This window comes from Equus caballus, chromosome 3 (genome assembly GCF_041296265.1).
Source record: "Equus caballus isolate H_3958 breed thoroughbred chromosome 3, TB-T2T, whole genome shotgun sequence".
Taxonomy (NCBI): domain Eukaryota; kingdom Metazoa; phylum Chordata; class Mammalia; order Perissodactyla; family Equidae; genus Equus; species Equus caballus.
This window is the reverse complement of record NC_091686.1, coordinates 110,407,194-110,430,250: the sequence shown is the minus strand read 5'-3', so window position 1 is coordinate 110,430,250 and position 23,057 is coordinate 110,407,194. Positions and strand designations below refer to the sequence as shown.

Here is a 23,057-nt window from a genome sequence, read left to right as displayed (position 1 = left end):
CCTTCAAACAATCAGAGCATGATTGAAACTTTCCTCTTTTTTTCACTGTAAAGCTTTCCCACTCTTCTACCTGTCTTTGAGTCTCTGCCAAACACAAAAGGTGGTGGCTGACTGCCTTGCTGTACTAAGCTCTGGATAAATGCCCTCTTTTTATTCACATTTGGGTGGTCTTCATTTATTTCCACAGCTAGTACTAAACCAAAACTTCTAAGTTGTGTACTATTTCTACCTCATTACAGCTACTATCAGCAAAGATATTAATAATGTCAGTGGTGTTTTGCTTTGTTTTTTTTTTTTTGCCTTAGCATGTCTCTCAATTTTATAGAGAAGCCACAGACAACTAAAGATGTCATTATTATTTCATTAAAAAAAATTTTAATATCTTCTTATGTGTCAGACATTGTTCATTTCCTGGGGAAAATATAGATAAATTGTTATTAAGATCACATTTCAGGGTGAGAATATGTATTTTACAATAGCAGAGGTACCTAGAGAATGTTTTAATCATGCATTGAAGAGCACGTAACCCAGATGTAGAGGGAACAAGAGGGTCATCCAAATAAAATGATTATTTCTATAAAATGATTATTAGTAGGATACAATGCTGTAGGTATAGAATTCTAAGGAGAGTGAGCAATACATAATTCATAATGATAAACTATTCCATAAAGAAAACTTTAGGACCAAATAGCTTCACTAGTATATTCTGTGAAACATTTAAGCAAGAAATTATACCAATTCTAGGGGCCAACCCCATGGCCAAGAGGTTAAGTTCAACACACTCGGCTTCAGTGGCCCGGGTTCAGGCATAATACCACTCAATGGCAGCCATGCTGTGGTGGCAACCACATAGAAAATAGAGGAAGATTGGCAAAGATGTTAGCTCAGGGCAAATCCTCCTCAAGCAAAAAAAGAAAAAAGAATTATACCAATTCAACATAAACTCTTCCAAAAAACTGATGAGATGGGACTACTTTCTAACTAATTCTGTGAAGCCAACATTGCTTTTATACAAAACCAGACAAAGATGTTACAAGGAAAGAAAATTATAGACATAAGAGAAAACATCTCTAAGGAATATACATGCAAAAGTTCACAACAAAATCTCAGTAAATCAAATCCAACAATGTATGAAAAGGTGATCATGACCAAATGGAGTTTATCTAAGTGATGTAAGGTGAATTGAATATTCACAAATCAATCAATGCAATTTGCCCTAAACAGACTAAAAAAGAAACAAGAAATTTATGATCATCTCTAAGACTCCAAATCATTTAACAAAATCTAACATCCATTCCTGGTAGGAAAAAAACCAAAAATCTTAGCAAATTAAGAGTAGAATGGAATTACTTCCACTTGTGAAAGAGCATCTACAAAAATTCTACAGCTCACATCCTAATTAATAGTGAAATATTTAATGCTTTTCTCCTTATATTGGGTATAAAGAAAGGAAGTCTGCTCTTACAACTTGCATTCACCATTGTACTGGCGATTCTAGCCCATGCAATGAGGCACTTCTCATATTGGAAAAGAAGAGTTAAAATTATTTTTATTTGCTGATGACGAGATCATCTACCAAGAAGCTACAGGAACTAATAATTGCATGTGGTAAGTTAACAAGATACAAGATAAATATGCAAAAATCTATCAAAGTTCTATACATTAGCAATACTGTTTAAGCAGCCAGACTATGATGTTTTGGTTATAGCTGCCCAAACAAAGACAAACTACTAGAAATTGAAACCACCAGCAACAACCATTGACTGAAATAAAATATGCCATTTAAATTAACATGAAAATGTGAAACCCATTTAAAATAGTATTAAAGGCTGACATGTAAGACCTATACACTGAAAATTTGACACATTGATGAGACACTCTAAAGAAATCTTAAATAAGTTATAGTAGATCACGTTTATGGAGTGAAAATAATATTTTTAGATGAATGTTCCCTGCAAACTGATCTATAGATTTGGTGCTACCTCAGTCAGATTTCAGCAGGCTTTTTCATAAAAAAAAAGCTGATTATAAGATTCATAAAGAAATGCAAAGAATCTGGCATAACCAAAATTACTTTGAAAGAGAATGTTTAACAACTTACACTAACTGACATCAAGACTAATCATAAAGTTACAGTAATCAGACAGTGTGATATTGGTGTCCAGGTAAACAAACAGACAAATAGAACAGATTCCCGAGTCCAGAAATAGCCCAATATACATATGGTCAATTGATTTTCCACCAACATGTAAAGGGATATGCATGGGATGTTCATAGGTCAAGAAATGGACTTTGATCCACACCTCACACCATGTATTGTAATTAATGGATTATAGATTTAAATTTAAAAGCTATAACACTTCTATAGGAAAACTTCAAGAAAATATTCATGAACTCAGGTTAAAGATGTTTTTATATGTGACAAGTAAATCATGATCCATGAAAGTATAAATTGGACTTCATCAACGTTAAGAACTTCTACTCTTCAAAAGGCACTGGTAAAAGAATGAAACTGCAAGCCACAGATTGGGAAAAAATATTGGCAAAACATGTATCTGATAATGGACTTGTTAATAGAATATAAAAGAACAATTAAAACAATAATATGGAAATAAACATCCCCCCAAAATGCACAAATGAATTGAACACGCATTGCTCAATGATATATTAAACCAAATAAGCATATGATATACTCAGCATCATTAGTCATTAAAGAAATATAAATTAAAACCATAATGAGATACCACTATACAGCTATTAAAATGATTTAAATTAAAAAGTGTGACCATAGCAAGTGTTAGTGAGGGTATAGAGAAACTGGAATTCCTGCTGGTGCCTATGTAAAGCAGCCAATCCCTTTGGAAAAGAGTTTGGCATTTTATTAAAAATCAAAAACGAACCTACCGAGGTGGCCCTGTGGCCCAGTGGTTAAGTTTGCGAGTTCTGCTTTGGTGGCCCAGGGTTTCACTGATTCGGATTCTGGGTCCTGGGCGCAGAGATGGCAGTGTTCCTCATGCTGAGGCTATGTCCCACACAGCACAACCAGAAGGACCTACATCTAGAATATACAACTACATACTAGGGGGCTTTGGGGAGAAGAAAAAAAAAAGAAGAATATTAGCAACAGATGTTAGCTCAGGTGTCAATCTTTAAAAAAAAAGACGTGGCATAAAAATTAGCAATAATGTGTATAAAGCACTTAGGACATCATAGATAAAACAGTAGTAAAGCTACAGAAAAAAAAGAACCCACCACATGACACAGCTATTCTACTCCTACATGTTCACACAAGAGAAACGAAAGCATATATCCATATAAAAATATGAGGATGTTTATAGAATATTTATTTATTTTTGTCAAAAACCAGAAATTCTCAAGATGCCCCTCAATAAGTGAACAGATAAATTGCGCTGTATCTGCAGAATAGGATACCATTCAGAAATAAAAAGCAACAGTCCACTAAAACATTCAATGTGGATGGAATAATTATACTGAATGAGAGAATCAGAGGAAAGAAAGGGGTACGTGCTATACGACTCCACAAATATAAAATTCCAGAAAACTCAAAATAATCTGTAGTGACGGAAAGTGTATTTGTCATTGTGTGGAGATGGGACAGGTTGGAGGTGAGGCGGTGCAGGGGAGAAGGATTGTACAAGGGCCTGAGAAAATTTTTGAAGGTAACTGATTTCTTTGTTATCTTGATTGTGCTGATGTTTTCATCTGTGTATAAACACGTTAAAACATATCAAATTGTGTGTGCTATACATGTGCAGCTTATTCTGTTTATATTATCCCTGAATAAAGCTACTAAAACAAAACAATTGAAAAACAAAAACTAAATGTGAAGGGGGAGCCTAGAGACTCTTTCAAATTATTCATTTGATCTTATTTTGGAAACCTAGAAAGCCACTCTTGAATCTACAACAATTTCTTGCTACAGTTGTTTAATTTCATTCGACAGAATAATTTTTGATAGTGCAAGTCTTCTGTGTCATGGTGGGGGTATTTGCAGGGAACTTTCTGTAATATTCTGTACCTTATACTCCTCTGCCCACAGAGGAGAGGGAAGAAGAGAATGAGAGGGCAAAAGAATTAACTTCAATAGTTGAAATTGCACACACACACACACACACACATATATATATATACACACACACAGACCCCATGCAATGTATATACATAGAGAGAGTGAGAGAACACACATATTTCAGAAGCATGGAGATCAAATAGTGGGAAATAAATCAGCTTATTTTGTAAACTAATTCTAGAAAAATGCATACTGAATACACAGGTATCATCTAGCAATTCATGATCTTTAATTAGATGAAAAATAATTACTTTGTTTAATTACAAATATAAAAATATCTGTTTACCATAAAACTCCATACATTTTCCTCTCAAAATAATGTCTGCCATTAAAACACATGTCATACAGGATAAATTACAACGTGTGCTGCTAATGAAACAGCGTGTTCCTCACCATAGAAGCCAATGAATACCACGTAGCACTCAGGAATTTTCCCAATGTTGTTATTAAAAGTTATATCGTGCAGCTTAGGCAGTATAAAGATAGCAAATAAAGAAAGGAAGAGAAATGTCTGTTTGTTCCTTCATTCCTCCCTCCCCCCTGTGATACCAATAGTCCAATGGGAAGTGTTTTAATTAAGAGTCAGATTATGTGAATAATCGAATGCTCATTTTCTCTGCGTTCTGCATTGGGGCATGAGACATTCTTGTCTCAATAAGACAGGTGTTTCACACTTTCCTTTTGCCAATGTGACAAAGGATGCAAGATGAAACCTAGGGATCTTTCATGGAATGAGAAGGTGCCAACTGGAGCACATGGGAGGTAAACAGAAAATCTCACAGCTCCGAAACTCTGATTTTTAAGTCAATGCCCTTTTCTTACAGATGCGGACATAGAGGTCCTGAGAAAGGAAATGACTCCTAAGATCGCAGAGTACATTAGAAAAAAGTCAGAAATGGGACTGTATCTCAACCTTTGGAAGGCATTTAACTCAGTTAGGCTAAGAGAAATCTCCTGTCAACAAGACCTCGAATAGTCTCTATCCAGATAAATTAAAGGGAAAAAGTGCCTAAGAATCATATCTTAGCCAACAGTTATACTTTGACTTATTCAAACAAATTCCTCTATTAAAACTAAGCAGGTTTGCTCCAGTTAGGAGTAAAGTACTTTCAACTTCCCTTGACAATTGGTAATTCCTGAGAAGTACAAATTGGTGGGAATTAAATCAAAATTTCTTAAACGTTAGCATTATTGACATTTGGGGCTGGTTATTCTTTGTTATTGGGGGTTGTACTGTGCATTGCAGGATGTTTAACAGCGTCCCTAACCTCTACCCACTACATGCCAGTAGCCCCCCATTCCCTTAGTGACAACTAAATATGTCTGTGGACATTGACCCATAGCCCCTGAGGAGGCAAAATAGCCCCTAACTGAAAATAAGTGAGGTAAACCATCCCTAGGTGTTTATTCCTGATATTGTCTATTGATTATAAGCTTAGAAATATCTTTACTCATTCTGAGATCTTATATCTTTTCTCATCAATTTTTAAATGATGACCCTTTTTTTCTATATTTGACTTTACGTTTTATCCATATATAATTTGCTAATTGCAGACTCTCAATTTTTGGTATAAACATAAAATATGTATTTCTTCCGATCATTGCTTCAACTATGTTACACTGGTCACTCCTTTCCTGAAAAAGAATGAGTTGTTTAAAGAAAGCTCAAACCTATACCATAATTTTTGGTCATTTTTATGTTTTTAAGACCAGATTTTTTAGAGCAGTTGTAGGGTCACAGTAAAATAAAGGGGCAGTTACAGAGATTTCCATATACCTCCTGCTCCCACACAGGCACAGTCTCCCCCATTATCCACATTCCCCACCAGAATGGTACAATTGTTAGAAGTAGTGAAATTACACTGACATCATAATCACCCAAAGTTGATAGATTACATTAGGTTTCATTCCTGGTGTTGTAGATTCTGTGGACTAGGACAAATCTGTATGACATGTATTCATCATTACGGTACCATACAGAATATTTTCACTGCCTTGACAACTCTCTATGCTCCACTTACTCATCCCTCTCTTCCGCCATCTCTGGCAACCGCTGATCTTTTTCCTAAATTAGGACCCACCCTAACTACCTCATTTTAACTTAATTACCTCTTTAAAGACCCTATCTTCAAATACAGTCACATTCTGAGATACTGGAGTCTTAGGACATCAACATGTAAGTGTTTTTTGGGTGGGGGGCACAATTCTGTCCATAGCACTGTTATTTTAATACTATGTAGTTTCATAGTGTTTTTTTTTAACATATTTAATAAAACAGACTATGGAGTCAGACAAAACTCAGTTCAAACCCTGGCTCTTCAACTTTCTAGATACGGGATCTTGGACAGGTTACTTAATGTCTCTGAGCTTCATTGTCCTTATTTAAAAATGGGAATAACAATTGAATTACATAATATATTACAAATTACTTAGGACAGTGCTTGACATAAGGTGAATACTCAGTAAATTGCAATTGACTATTTCCAATTTGGTTAAGTTATTCTTAGATAGAAAATGATGTCTACCTAATACATATTCCTTATATCAAGTCATTTTCCTGAGTACTTTTATTTTTATTGTCTTTAATAGTGTTTATATAAAAATACGTTACCTGCAAACGTAAAAATAATTCCTCCCTTGACATCTGTTTATTATCTCCTTAAAGTTACCAAAAGTTATAAAGAAATGCAAAATTATAATGGCAATTTTGTTCCTGGCTTTAATTGTGACATCTCGTTTTTAATCAGCAAGTAAAATGGTTATTCTTGCTTTTTCATGTTAAGAAGAATGCTACCATTTTGTCAGTTTTCTAGTAGTTACCATTAGAGAGACATTATATTTTACGGAATTTCTGTTGTGTTTTTATTTTTTTAAAGATTTTATTTTTCCTTTTTCTCCCCAAAGCCCCCCAGTACATAGTTGTATATTTTAGCTTTGAGTCCTTCTAGTTGTGGCATGTGGGATGCCGCCTCAGCATGGCTTGATGAGAGGTGCTAGGTCCGCACCCAGGATCCAAACCAGCGAAACTCTGGGCTGTAAATCAGATGGCGTAAAGATCACCACTCAGCCATGGGGCTGGCCCCTGTTGTGTTCTTACGAATCCGTTAATATAATTTGTCGGATTATTCATATCCATCACGGGATTAAAGTTCTTTTTTCAAGGTGGATCATTTTTTAAAGATCCTGTTGAAATCAATCTTTCAGTATTTCATTTATATTTTTCACTTATATCCACAAATGACTTTATATTTTTCCTTTGGCTTTTCCTTTGTGAAGTATGAATGTGCTTCATAAAATAAATTATGCAATATTCCATCATGTTTAATTATCACAGTTTATAGAGCATTTAAATTAAACTTTTTAAATGAAAATTTAAAATACCTCATTTATCATTTTCTTGGTCTGCAATATTTTGAAGACATTTCCATGATAATTTTTGCATTTTTTCTATAGGTTTTATCTTTTCAGGTTTTTAAATCTCTTTTTGACTCAGCTTAGTAAGTTATGTTTCTTTTTTGCAAAAAAGATGTTCATTCCATAAAAATTCCTAAAAGCAAATTGTCGTACAAAGTATCATCCTGTAGAAACTTAGTCCTTACTCTCGTATATCTCTTGTCTAGTTCTAATTTTCAATCGTTGTTTTCTTCCTCTCTTGAATTTCCTGCTTTTTCCGTTTTTTATAATTATTTATTTTCAAATAACTAGCTGTTTGTAGTCTTTCCCTTTCTGTATTTTTCAAATTCTTACATTTTTCTTTTTATCATAGTGACTATGTTTACTTTTTGTGACCACTTTTTATCCCTTTTCTAAATTCTGAATTTAACTTTTAAAAAATTTACTTTCTGTTTAAATTAAAAAAGATATAAATAAATTCTGCTTAGGTCATGATGAAGGAATTTTTTCTCAAGGGTTTGTGACTCTAATTTTTATACCTTTTTTAATAAATAAGGGGAGTATTGCTATAGCTGGGATTGCATTGTTGTTGTTCTGGTAGAGGGGGTGCTCAGCGTGAATCTCCTGGTAGTTGAGCCCCCAAACACTTCTTTTTCTTTTACCTAAAACCTTTATTTATTTATTTATTTATTTTGGAGGAAGATTAGCCCTGAACTAACATCTGCCACCAATCCTCCTTTTTTTGCTGAGGAAGACTGGCCCTCAGCTAACATCCGTGCCCATCTTCCTCTACTTTATATGTGGGATGCCTGCCACAGTGTGGCTTGACAAGCAGTGCGTAGGTCCACACCAGGGATCAAAACCGGCAAACCCCAAGCCACTGAAGTGGAACGTGCGAACTTAATTGCTGCGCCACTGGGCTGGCCCCACCTTCATGTATTTTCATGAGCTGTCTTGTGAATAGATAGAAAACAACTTCAAGTAAAACTTAACTTATAGATTTTTGACATAAACTATTTCAAGAGATAGGAAATGTCTATATTTTACATCATCATTTAAGAGAGATTATGTGAAAATTGTAGGAAAACAGAAACTTTGGACTGAAAATTATAGATATATAATTGAGAATTGTTTTATCATTAGAATATATATGTGTGTCTGTGTGTATAAATATATATGTGTGTGTGTTGATGGGGTTCAGGGAAGGCCACCCCAAGATGCACTACTCTGGTATGTGGACTATTTTGAGCTGAAGCCAATAAAGGCTCAGACTCAGCAAAAACATTTGACCTTTCCCCCCTAACTGCCTAAAGGAAATTTAAAATAAAGGCCTGTCTCCAGGTCAGGCCATCACCATAGATCCTGAGCCTCTCCCATGTATACACGTTATAAAGCTTTGTTTAATTTTCTCCTGTCATTCTGCCTCATGTGAATTTAATTCGTTGTTTGGCCAGAAGGACCCAGAGTGGGTAGAGGAAATGTCATCCTCTCCTACAGTACATATATGCATCGCATACAGATATATATACATATATAATCACAGAGATATAATCTTCCATCTGAAATTTTGTTTCACTAAAAATTGTTTCATATTTGAGGGATGAATTTCATGCCTTGGCAGTTGTGGGTTCTTGAAAAACTTATTTAACTTCTCTAATTCATGGTTTATGTCTCACAAGATTAAATGAGGGAATGCATTTCAAGGCCTAGCACAGTGCCTTGTTCCTTGTCTTACTCAATAAATCTTGTTGACAAAAGTATCTGATATAGCATCTATCTCCATAGCTACCCTTTTTTATCCCCCATCATCACGCCCCACCACTCAAGCTCTAGTTTTCTTGTACAGTCAGGACTGTTTCCGAAGGAAACATGAGATAGTTACATGGCTGGGTAAATATTCTACACTCCAAGTACCCAGGAGCCTCCCTTGTTTTGTCTGTTAAGATCTTCCATTTTTGGATTATATCCCAGGGCAGGTTTCATATCAAATGAATAATTGGCTTTTGTCTAATAAACCTGTTGCTTGCAGTGATTGTCCAAATTGTCCAATGAAAAAGCTGGTAAATCAGAATCCAATAGACTAGGATTCAAATGTTGGTTTTATGAACTTTATCAAGATATTTAATCTAATGTAAACTTTTTATCTTTATTTTCAAAATAAGTTAATCACAGTCAATACCCAGTGTGGTTGTGTGGACTGAATAGGGTAATACGAGCAGAAGTGCCAGGCACATGGGCACCTAAGAGGAAACATTGACTTTCCTTCTTTCCTTCCTTCATGCCAGTCATCTCCATATTCTGATACACAATCAGCTTTGGAAAATATTTTTTGTATGGTGAACACAACTACTTTTGAATATTTGAGCAATTTTAATTAGCCTAGGCATCATAGAAGTTTCTAAACACACATTCTGCTTTTGCTAGGTCTATACCTTAAGACAAATAACTCTAGTCAATTTCTATCATTTACTTCTGTGTATATAGGAGAGAGAGTTGGAATTGAGATAAAGATACACAGTCAGAGACAGACAGTCAAAAGAAAAGTCATGAAAGAGATGGGTGAGGCTTAGAGAGGTGAAGAGCATACACGCACAGAGAGAACTATTTAAATAGGAAAGGGACTTCCCCACCGTTCCAATGAGTGAGGCCTTAGAGTGACTGTGAGGTGCAAAATGGTATTTGCTGTTCCTTCATTCACTCCCACTTTCTTTGTGCTTCTCACGCTATCATCATGTGACCATGCTGAATTTGGTTTCGCCAGGACCATGGAGTATATGTATAGACTTCCTGGAACTAGAAATATTTTTAAAAAAATGAGATACACTAGTCAATGATTAGAAACATATAAAGTTGGATAATAGAGCTTCCAAAACATTCCAGTGCTTGATGTGTAATATAAAGTAACTGGCTCTACTCAGCATAACCTGTGCCAGTCTAGTCAATCTTAAGAGCTGCTAGTAAAAATATTATTGTGCTTAGTTTTAAGTGTTAACTTCTGTTCTTCAATATCTTGCATATCTTACATTACACTGTCTATGTTTTGTGGTTTCTTATATACAGTCTTTCTTCTCTTGAGTTTTCTGCCAGTGCTCATCCCATAGAGTTTCATTTTGATTTCATAATCTATTTCATCTCTCCTCTAATGTTTCATTTGCTTTCTTTCCAGGGTACCTCTGAAATCTTACATATGGTTCAGCCATTTTACACTTCCTAAAACATTTAAACACTTGATTAAATAAATATCTGCTCAAAAGAGCATAAAATACTTTGATTAAGTATATAAACACTCAAAAACACATACAGTTCTTATAAACACTTTATGTATCTGAACCATATGAAGTTTAAAATTGGTGACATATGTATAATGTCAGATTTGAAGAAATTCAGAGCTTAACATAAAAAAGATTAAGTAAACAAATGTCAGAAACACACTTTTTATAATGGAGCACAACTTGTCACCTGCTAGTAACAGTATTTATAAATTATTGGGTATGGTTTGTATGATTACTCATTGATTGCCTTTATTTGAAAAAGTTTTGTAAAGTTCATCATTAATTTATCATGAAAAATTTAGCAAACTGTTTATTAAAACAAGTCTTTACCTTGTTAAAGGCATTCACTAAGCCTTTAGAAGTATTATTAAATAAGACATTTTGGTGGTAGTCCTGTTAAAATTATACGGAAATCAAGTACACTCACCATCAGCCGTACTGCTGAACATTTATCAGAAGCCCGAGACAATGCAAAAATTTGTATAATAATTGGAAAAGAAGAGACAAAATTACTATTAATTTTCAAGACATAGGATCTAATTCATAAACAAATCCAAGAATATCTATAAATTATTCAAAGTAATAAGATGACAATAAAGACAGTGGAGATGCATAAGTGTACAAACCAGAGTGTTCTCGTGCACCATCTATAGCCAATGGAAATAGGAATAAATTATAACACATATAATAGCAAGAACTATCATAAAATGCATAGGTAAATCTAAAATAAACAAGAGTACAAGAATATTACAAATGAATTTTAAAATTTATTAACCTAAATTAAGAAAAAAGAGGCAAGCTAGACTAATGTTTCTGAATAAGATTCAAGACCATAAAAATGTCAGATAGCACTAAATTAATTTCTGAAATCAATGCAATTTAAATTGAAATTCCTCTAGAGTTTGTTGTGGAACTTGACAAGTTGATCCTAAAATTCCTATTGAACTGTAAAGGGCTAAGAATCTCTAAGATATATTTGAAGAAGAACAAAGTTGGGCAATTGGCCCTCTCATATATGAGCACTATTTTAAAAGTATGGTAATTAAGACCACATGCTATAGAGGCAATAAAAGACAGTTAGGTCACTGGAACAGAGTAGAAAACTCACAGAGCCACGCACACACACATTCACACACACAGACACACACGCACACAAACTATTTATAGGGCAGAGGTTGCATTACAACCAAATGCGGAGCAAATATATTGCTCACTAAATGGTGAAAGGAACATTGATTTTTTTATAGAAAGTAGATCTCTATGTCATATCATAGACAAAAATAAATTCCACATATATTAAAAGCATAAATATTAAAATAAAACTATCAAACTTTTAGAATAACATATAGAAGAATAGCTTTATGATATTAGTAGGAATGTATTATTTCACAGAAACTAAGAACAAACCATAAAAATAAGACTGATAGAACAAATAAATAACTTCTGCTAAAAAAAGACAATATACACAAATTTAAAATATAAGCCATAGGCTTTGAGAAGATATTTGCAATGCATATTAGTCAAAGATTTAGTGTCCAGGAAACATTATACCACCCTACATGTTATTTTCTTTTTAAAGGCAAACACCATCCCCCCACAAACACAAAATGGGTAAATCATATAAATAGAAAATTCACAAAATAATAGAATTGAATAAAGAAAAAATTATAAAGGTACACAACCTCACCAATGATCATAGAAAGGTGAATGAAAACAATGAAATACTGTCTCATCCAACAGATTTACAAAAATTAAAGAGTCTGATGATACCAAGGTAAGAAAGAGTATGAAGAAAAAAATGTCATAAACTAATAATTTAGAGATGTATACATGCTATAACCTGGGTATTCTTCTTCTTGGTTTAATTACTAAGAGAATTTGGTAAACTAAGTTTTGTTTTACAAGCTTAAAGTTTGTTCTGTAACAAACCACCATAAATTGAGTGGTTTAAAATGACAGAAATGTATTCTTTCATAGCTCTAGAGGCCAGAAGACTGAATTCCAAGTGTGGTAAAATTGGTTTCTTGTGAAGACTTTGAGGGAGAATGTGTTCCATGCTCTCTCAGAGCTTCTGACGGCTGTGGGAAATCCTTGGCGATCCTGGGTTTGCAGACGCATCACTCCAATCTTTGCCTACCTGTCAGGTGGCATTCTCTCCTTTGTGGGGCTCTCTCTCTGAATCTTTCTCTTCTTATAAGGACATAGTTATTGATGTGGGCCCTCCCTAATCCATTTTGACTTCACCTTTATGTGATTGCATGTGCCAAATCCCTGTTTTCAAACAAAGTCACATTCTGAGGTTCTAGGTGGACAATTAGATGGCGCTATTCAACCTAGCACACTATACACAAGGAGAAATGCATAACAAGAAAGTTTACCACAGCACTGTTTGCCATAAGGAATAATTTAAAACAACAAAATGACCATTAGTATACCAATGGATAGCCAGCCCTATTGATCTAGTGGTTAAGATTCTATGCTGTCACCACTGCAGCTCGGCTTCATTTCTGGTCAAGGAACCACACCACTCATCTGTCAGTTGTCAAACTGTGGCAGCTGTGTGTTGCCATGATTCTGAAATCTATGCCACCAGTATTTCAAATACCAGCAGTGTCACCCATGGTGGCCAGGTTTCAGCAGAGCTTCCAGTCTGAGACAGACTGGGAAGAAACACCTGGCCACCAACTTCTGAAAAATTGGCCATGAAATCCCTGTGAATAGCAGCAGAGCATTGTCTGATAGAGCGCAAGAAGGTGAGAGGATGGCGCAAAAGACCGGGGGTGTTCCGCTCTGCTGTCCACAGCGTCACTAGGAGTAGGAATTAACTCCACAGCACTAATAACAAGAATATCCATGGATAGTAAACAGTGGCATAGATGAACAATGGAAATCATGCAGCTCTTAAAATGAATGACCAAGATATCTGACTGTATGATACCTGACATATAAATAGAATAAATATGTAAAGCAGGACATAATTTTGATCCATATAAAATAAAATATACAAATATATGGTGCTCTGTACATCAATTTTAGGGCAATTGTTCTCTCTAAAGAGGGAAGGTGAAGAATGAGATTAAGAGTAAGTGAATGCTTCAAATATATTTGTAATATTTTATTATTTAAGTAGGGAGCTAGATTTGGATTGGGCCAAATACTAACATCTGATACAGTTGAATGGTGTGTATAGAGGAGATTCTCTCAGCCTCTATACTCTTGGTATTCTGGTCCATATTCTTTGCTGTGGGAACAGTCCTGTGCATTGTAAGATAGTACTTAGATGTTTAGCAGCCTCTCTGGCCTCCATCCACTAGGTGCCAGTAGCAAACCTCCCACCCCTTCTCCGCCGAGTTATGACAACCAAAATGTTGCCAAACGTTTTGCTCTGGGAGGGAAAAATCAACTCTGACTGAGAACCACTGGTATAGAGTATTTATTATATTCTCTTTATTTTTCTATATGTTTGAAATATTTTTTTTTTCTTTTGAGGAAGTGTAGCCCTGCGCTAACTACTGCCAATCCTCCTCTTTTTTTTTTGCTGAGGAAGACTGTCCCTAAGCTAATATTCATGCCTATCTTCCTCTACTTTATATGTGGGATGCCTACCACTGCATGGCTTTTGCCAGGCGGTGCCGTGTCTGCACCTGGGATCTGAACCAGTGAACCCCCTGCCGCCGAAGTGGAACATTCACAGTTAACCACTGCGCCACTGGGCCGGCCCCTGTCTGAAATATTTTATGATATATTATGATGAAATAGAAAAAGATATGTATATTTCTTGCATACCAAGTTTTCATAGACGATTACAATTGTCAACATGTAATCATAAAATATGCTGTGTTATAAAGTAAAGAGATAAAAAAGGCTTAAGTAACCCATGTAATTGTGATTAATTTTGTTTGAACTGTTTAGGACAGTCTATACCAAAGAAACGATATTTCAATTTCACCTTAAAGGATGTACAGTATTTTGCAAGTTCGGAAAGTGATGGAATAGTATTATAAATAGAAGGAACAGCAAGGAGATAAAAACCGTGTAATAGGGTTATGGAATGATGAGTTCTTCTGTGAAATGAAAACATATGACAGAGGTGTCAATTTTAACGTCTTCAATGGTGGTAGCATATATGTGTAGAGAAAATAGATATAAGGAAACTGAGAGCAGTGTGGCCTATGAAAAATTGGAGAGAGCATAAACAGTGAAGATTCAGTCTGCATGTTTCATGATCCCTGTGTTCAAACGTATGGAGGAGACTAACTAGACATGAAGCTGGCAAGGAATGACTGATGTCATTGAAAAACAAAGTTAATATTCCTGTAGAATGTTGACATGTTAAAAATTAGCTTGAGGGGCCGACCTGTTGGCGTAGTGGTTAAGTTCATGTGCTTCATGTTGGCGGCCGGCAGTTCACCGCTTGGGATCCTGAGAGTGGACCTATGCACCACTTATCAAGCCATGCTGTGGCAGGCGTCCCACATATAAAGTAGAGGAAGATGGGCACAGATGTTAGCTCAGGGCCTATCTTCCTCAGCAAAAAGAGGAGGATTGGTGGCAGATGTTAGCTCGGGGCTAATATTCCTCAAAAAAAAAAAAAATAGCTCGAAAGATAAACAACTTCATGGATTGGAAGTCTTAGTATGGTTAATATGTCAACTCTCCACAAGTTGATTTATACATTAAATGTAGTCCCAAATATAATTCCAGCAGGACTTCCTTTTAGAAACTGACAAGCTGATTCTAAAATTCCATATGGAAATGCAAAGCATCTAGAATATCAAAAGCAATCTTGTAAAAGAACCAAGTTGGTGAATTTGAATTACACATGCTTGAGAGTTACTATAAAGCTACATAATCAAAACACGTGGCAGTGTGTACGGATCAACAGATAGATCAGCAGAACAGAACAGAGAGCTCAGCAACAGACCCACACTCACTCGGTTTTTGGATTTTCTAAGAGGATGACAATGTAATCCGATTTTATTTAGTCTTTTCAACAAATTTCATTGGAATAAAGAGATACTATAACTCGCCCTGTCCATCCCAACATAAAAAAAAATTAAATCAAGATGCATCACAGATCTAAACAAAAAAGATAAAACCTTAAAGCTTTTGGAGGAAAGTATTAGAGAATTTCTTTGCGATTTGAGGCTATGCAAAGATTTCTCAGACGAGAGACAAAAACGATAGTGAAAAAACAAATTGACAAATTAAGACCTCGTCAAAAATTAATAACAAGTTTTACAATGTTTGCTCAGAAAAAGATATCATTAAGAAAAATAATAGAATTACCACAGAGTCAGAGAAAATATTTGCAGAAAATATATCTGACTAAGAACAGGTGTCCAGGATACATACACAACTTCTACAACTCAATAGTAAAAAGGCAAACAAGCCAACTGAAAAAGAAGCAAAAAATTTGGACATGCCACAAACAAACCTATAGGAATAGCCAATACACACTTGAAAACATGCTGACTATCACTTGAATCTGGGAAAAGGTAATCAAAAGCCCAATGAGATACCAGTGCACACCTCTCAATAATAACGAGTGTTGGGAGTAAGTCGAGAAATTAGAATTGTCACAATTTGTTGGTAGAGGTGTAAGATGGTACAGCAGGTTACAAATAGGTTTGGTCATTTAAAATATCTGTTTGTCCAGAAATGTGTTCTCCGTTAGAGAAAAATCTTAAAAGGGGCTCCTCATTTCTGCAACACCATGAATATTTTATGTATACTATTCAAAAACTTCCCACAGCAGTAGCGCTGCACTTCACATGTTAATGTAACGCCTAAGGTCATGTCAATTATAAAATCATGTACAAGCCTTTGGTGCATACTTGAGTTTTCATATATTCTGAAAGGTGTTCCAGGATATGCACAATTAGAATTAGAATCAAATTTTTTCGAGGGAAACAGTCATATCCGTATTATTATTTTTTTATCCATACACTACACAGAATTGTTGTTAGGTACAACACATATGCTCTTTATTATAGTCAGACAAATAATAGAGCGTGATAACTCTTCAGTTAAGGATGTATGTCATTCAATAGAATGAAATTCCATCAGGGCAAAAATTTTTTCTTGTTTACAGTTGCTCAGTGCCTAGAATAATACCTAGCACATGACAAAAACTCTATGAATATCTGTTGAATGAAGGAATGTGACAGTCAGGGTATAATATCTGCAAGGATATGAATGTTTATGAGTATACTATTTGTGTGTCTTCATAAAAATTGACATTTTAAGAGGCTATGTGACTTGCTGAATATCTACAGTTAATATATATTATTTTGCTAGAAATTAAAGACTTTTTTTTATCTGGGTGGATTTGTTTAGGTGCTTTAGAATTTTACTTTGAATATTCTATAAAGCATAAATTTGTATTTACATCTTTTAATAACGCATGCTGAATTACAATTTGGGGACACAAAGGCTTATATAAATGCGTGGTGAATTTTACGTTTGCACATTTCCTATTCAAATGATTTTCACAGCTTATGGGGCCTTCAGTTAGAGGCAATCCCTCTTTACGTTTCACGGCTATGAAAGAAGATCTGAAAGAGACCCATTGTTTCCCCACCAATTAATTTCTCTCACAATAGGTTGGTACAGTGTTTTTAATATGTTAACACCTACATTTTGTCATTGCCACTTTTTCTTTGTACCTGTATAAAGTATTGTTAGGAGTCAAAATCTTTTATTCTTACATTATGCATTTTTTATTTAGGTTTTTGGGGAAAATTTGGGTAATTTTATTTATTAGGTTTTCCTTTGACCATTTCTACTACTGCAGGTGAGTATTATATAGCGATTGTAGCATTTTTCCAAACTTAGATATCCATGTATCAGGAAGTTGATTGTTTCCTTTGTCACTTTGAGGATTATTCATTCAGAGGGATTGAATCTCACTTTTAAAAGTCAAGTTCTGATTCTGCAAATGTGTTTTACTCTCACTTCGCTTAATCAGTGAAGGGTTTTGATAGAAAGCCAAGAAAGGAAATGACTGCTTTCATGTTTTCAGATTTAGGAAACATATAACTGGCTTGAGAAGTGCCCAATAACGCATCTGCAAATAGCTCTTCCAATTAGAAGAAAAGAACTTAATCACAGTGTTTGCCATAATTACACTTCAAGAATGATGTTTTAAAAATAGCATGTTTCTGATAATTTAAGTGAAACACTTTCATTATAAAAAATAAAGGAGAAATACAATAAAATGGCATAGGATGGAGATAAAAGACCCCAGGTAAATCCACTGATGACGCTTGGGTACATCATCGCTGTTATCCATCCGCTTACTTGGCAAAGGAATATCATAATGTATCTGCTATTTTGTTATCTGAATATATTGTTTTTCACTTAGCAATAATCTTGAGTGATTAAATATTCATCTGCAAGGTGACTTTTTATGACATTTTAGTATTCCATTAGTTGGATATAGAATCCAATCACTAACTATTGCACATTTTAGCTGTTTCTGATTGCAATGAATATCTCTGTCCCTACTTCCAAATCTGATATGCTTTTTATAGAGTATGCTGGAGTAAAAATGGCACTTTCCATTAGCCTAAAATATTAACAGGAATGGCTGATAAAAATGATGATTGTGACATAGCGGAATATGATGTAGTGTGACTCTGGCTCTGATCCAAGTTAATGAGAAATTAAGTTCATTCAATTCTCTGGTTTTCAGTTTCTTCTTCTGTAAAGTAGGGATTGGCTTGGATAATTACTGACTATCCTCCAAATTCTAATATTTTTGTACGGCTCTGGATGTGTCTTAAAGATTTATGGTGTACGACGCCTGAGTACAAAGCAGGAGACAGTTTTATCCACAGTTTTGAGTTATCCACCCAATCTTAACCTTCACACTATTCCATATTTTCTGACCTTGAAGATCTTAGCAGAGATGGTTCCTCATCTTTAGGAGTATGAGTGAAGGCGAACACTAGCAAGACAAGTGCATCATATTGTTAGGCAGCCAACCATGAGGACTCCAACTTTCAACAAGGACTCCCTCAGCAACGAAACAAGACCAGACTGAATATGTTCTTTTCTTTTGAACATTTACTTGTTTGGCATTATTTTCCTCACTTTTACTTTCTGCTTGTTGTTATTCTGATTTGCACTTTACAATGGGCTGCAAGAGGCAAGGAAGTGGGGATAGTAGAATGAGCCATGTCACAGAGGACCCAGTACATACTGCACCCAAAGCATGCTGTGAAGTGACCTTTGTGGATCTCACAACTGTAGCAATAGATTTCCAAGATATTTGAAAAGCATGTGTTGAGGTGACTTGAACCTAACTCCTCAGTGTCATTCTCCTTAGATGGTATTCTTGATTTACTGGCACTGTGATCTGTCTAAACATCCTATATCATCTAGTCTTTAAGGGAAATTTTTATTTTTATCTAATATATTTCATGACTGCAGATTTTTACACATTTCATAACTATTGGATTTTCAAGGCTGACTGTGCCAATAACAAGTCAGAATGGCCCTACCTTTCTGTGTGCCTGCCAGGAAATTCTTTTAAAGTGTCAGAAATTATATTGAGTAATATAGATTTCTCTAGAAAGATGAGGCCTATGAGAAGGAAGTTATTACCTCTAAGATATGGCCTTGGTCATTTCTGGGAAAAGGTTTATGACAAAAATGAACAGTCAAGATAGTCTTTCAATATTTTGTCTCCTCAAGGAATATTGATTATTCTTTTCATATAATGTCAGGAAATAGCATTTAACTTAGTAACAAACTATCAAAAGGGACTGTACTAGATTGAAACTAGCTATAACCAGACAAAGCACGGTATTGAGTTGAGAAAAGTTTGGATAGACTAGAAAGGACGTTTTGGAGTCAATGGAAAAATCTGAAATATGAATTAAATGAACAAACTTTTAGTGATGTGAAATGTCAATCTAGGTGCCATATGCAACAGCCTTTCCGGCCAAAGGTCTATTCTTTATACATGGGTAAGAGTTTAGATGGAGTCTCGACCCTAAGAAAAAGGGTATACAAAATGCCATGTTCTGAAGGTCTAGAATATTACTAAGTAACTGAACCCTTAGGGTATCCTAATCCTTACTTAATTTTATTCCCATGGATGGACATCTATTATAATCCTCTTTAGTACAGGTGACTTGGGGGGTATATTTGTAGACATACCTATTTCAGAGAAATGGGTAGATAAGTGTATCTTGGTTTAGAGGGGACAGTTAATAAGAACCAGGTTGAGTCATTCTGATCAAAACAGAGGCTCAAGCAGTTACTTTGAAAATTCAAAGATTGTTGATTATAATCTGTTTTTCATAAACATTCAATGCCATTATATCATCACTGTTTTCCTTTCTTGGTAAAACAATCATCTTGATTAATTCCAATTAACACCTACTCTGTCCTGACCCATGCAGATGAACAAGGCTGAAGAAAACACAGGAACATAAATAATAACTGGTCTACTTTTACATTCATGATCCCGAATCTTGGCCCTTATTGCTGTCCATGAATCATATTCCACTTCCAAAGTCTATTCTCTGCTTATCTTTTAGACACTATTTCCTACCTTCTCCTTCTCCTCAAACCTCTAATACCTCCTCCTCCATCATCATTTACAGATGATGAACTTTCTTATACCATTTAGACAATTGTAGGAATCAAAAGAAAACATCTACAAGCTCCGACTACCACATTTGCCCACCAAACTTTCTCTGTACCCAGATACTCTCCTTCACAGCCTGGGAACAGGGATTAATTACACTTGCTTTTACACAAGACTAACTCCCTCTCACAAACACAAATACGTGACTCCAGTAATTCACCCCTCTCTCTCACAACATAAATTCTTCTCTGGTGAGTTATTCATTTCTAAACATACTGTCATTTCTCCCATCTTAAGAAATCTCTTTCTTGTCTTGACTCGCCATTCCAGCTTTTGCCTCATTTCTTCTTTTTGCAGTACAGTCTCAAAAGAGTTAATTATACCAATGTTTCCAATTTGCCTTTCCCAATCTCTCGTAAAACTTCTCCAAGCAGACTTTTGCTCCCACCATTGCTCCAAAATTATTCTTTTCAAGGTCACCTACTAAAGTTGGTGATCAGTTTTTAGTATTCATCTTACTTGATGTATCACAAGCATTGGATACAATGGAACTCTATTTCTTTATTGGCCTTCCGGGACCTCACATTCTTGATTTTTCTTCTGTATTGATGGTCATTAGTTCCTCAGGGCTTGATCTTTGAATATACCCGCTTTAAAGTCTATGCACTCTCCACAGTGATAACATCTAGTTTCATGGATTTAATACCATCTATCTGTCTGTCCATCTATGTATCTACCTACCTACCTATCATCTATCCATTCCACAACTCTCTCCTAATTCCAAACTCATATTTCCAACTGCTTACTAAAATTTCTCCATATGAATATCTAATAGGCACTTGAAACCTAACGTGTACAATTGAGTTTCTAATTTTTTCTTCCTAAACTTGCTCTGGTCCAGGTCTTCCCCATCTCAGTTAATAAACCATAGGCTAAAATTTGGGTCCATTCTTGACTCTCCTCTTTCAAATTTTACATTTAATCCATCCACAAATCTCGTAACTCTACATTAAAAATACATCCAGAATATAACCACTTTTCAACACTTCAGTCACTATCGCCTTTTTCTAAACTGCAAATATCTCTCTCTCGGATTATTACAATCTTCTCTTTGCTTGTTGTTTCCTCTTTTCAGAGCAATCTCTCTCTCAGGCATCTATACACATATATAGCTCACATCTCCACCTCCTCACTTTCTCATTGAAGCCTTTCCTAGCAACCTATTTGCAATTTCCTCTAGCAATCTCTACTCCAATACATGCTTTATTTTTTTCTCTAGCACCAATCACATTCTACCATGCTTTATGTTTTAAATATTTAATGTTGTCATCTTCTCTCTCAACACAAGGATGTAAGTTCTCTGACAATAAGAACCTTTTCTTGTTTTATTTATTACTAGGCACACAATAGAAATTCAATAACTATGAAAAAATATTAATCTAGAATACTCTTTTTGTTTGCTAGTAAATACTATTCTTCATTTAGATTCTAGAATGTGGGCCAGTGTGGTATTAATATTGGACTTTATTTATGTTTTCATATGCTATGGTTATGAGAAAACTACAAAACACTCATTCCTACATTTAAGATTTTTTACCCCTGTCTCTCAGGGGAAAATATTGAATGATTAAGGGTATTTTGGCCACCACTCTTATGTCTGCTTATTTCAGGAGGATATCTGTTAAGCTTCCTAGCTCCCTTGACTAAAATTTCCATCTTCCTTCCGGTCCTAATTCAATTGTATGAAAAGTTCGACGTGATTTGTCTTAACACTTACATTCCCCCATCAAGGCAAATGTGGTCTGCTCAAACATATGGTCTCTTTTGGACAATATTTTTACTTTAATTTATTCTGCACACCACTATGACTTGGCAATCTCTGGGGACCTTGAATGCCTGAATTGGAGGCAGATCCAATGAAGGCCTTTTTGGACTCAATGGCTAATGGGTGAATTGCTTGCCATTCTTTCAGAGACAGCAACATTAATCTAAACTGAAAAATTCATCACCAGCACTTATGGTTCTGAACGGTAGCATATGGTGTTAATCGGGGGAAGTTCTACCTTTACTATTATTCTGTAGGCCAGTGACTGAAATATTATTACAGTGAGAAAACCTTGCTTTTAACTACTAATCTTATGGTAGCTCTTCTGTATGAGAACAGAAAGGCAGTGTTTCTCCTGGATTTTAATTCTGGGCATAGGTATCCTAGAAGATTGCTACTGCAATTTTACCCTTATAAGAAGGAAGTAAGAAGTCGAAGATAAACATAAGTACTTTCAAGCCCTGTTAGTGACCCGTAGTTCTTTTTTTCTCCCCATAATTGCACCATTTCCTAAGATAAATTGAATAAAGATATATAACAAACTCATTTTTTGAAATGACGTATAAGACATAATATGTTTGGAAATATCACTATTCTATATTTTATCAACACATTTAAATTTAGGAAACAACCAAAGACATTCTGAATTGTGTTTGGCAAATCAATCTAGGTAATAAATATGAACAAATAGATATTTTTATAAAATTTTTTTGGAAGACGTCTCTCAAATTTATTAAACTATAGCATACTCATCAGAATAAATAAATACTTTATTAATTAACCTAATTTGAAGCAATGCACTTATACATATTTTCACAGTCTGGCATGTTTAATAGTCTCACAATAACATACAGACACTTCTGAATATTTTGGAAA

The 23,057-nt window shown here is 35.0% G+C and overlaps 1 long non-coding RNA gene across 1 annotated transcript in view; it reads right to left on the bottom strand.

Annotated features, from left to right (window-relative positions):
- Positions 1-281: 281 nt before the first annotated feature.
- Positions 282-23,057, bottom strand: part of LOC138923504 (uncharacterized) — a 96,985-nt gene continuing 74,209 nt past the window's right edge. The window contains exon 4 of the long non-coding RNA XR_011437175.1: positions 282-3,086. This is a non-coding gene — a long non-coding RNA (uncharacterized lncRNA). The remainder of the gene's footprint in view (positions 3,087-23,057) is intronic.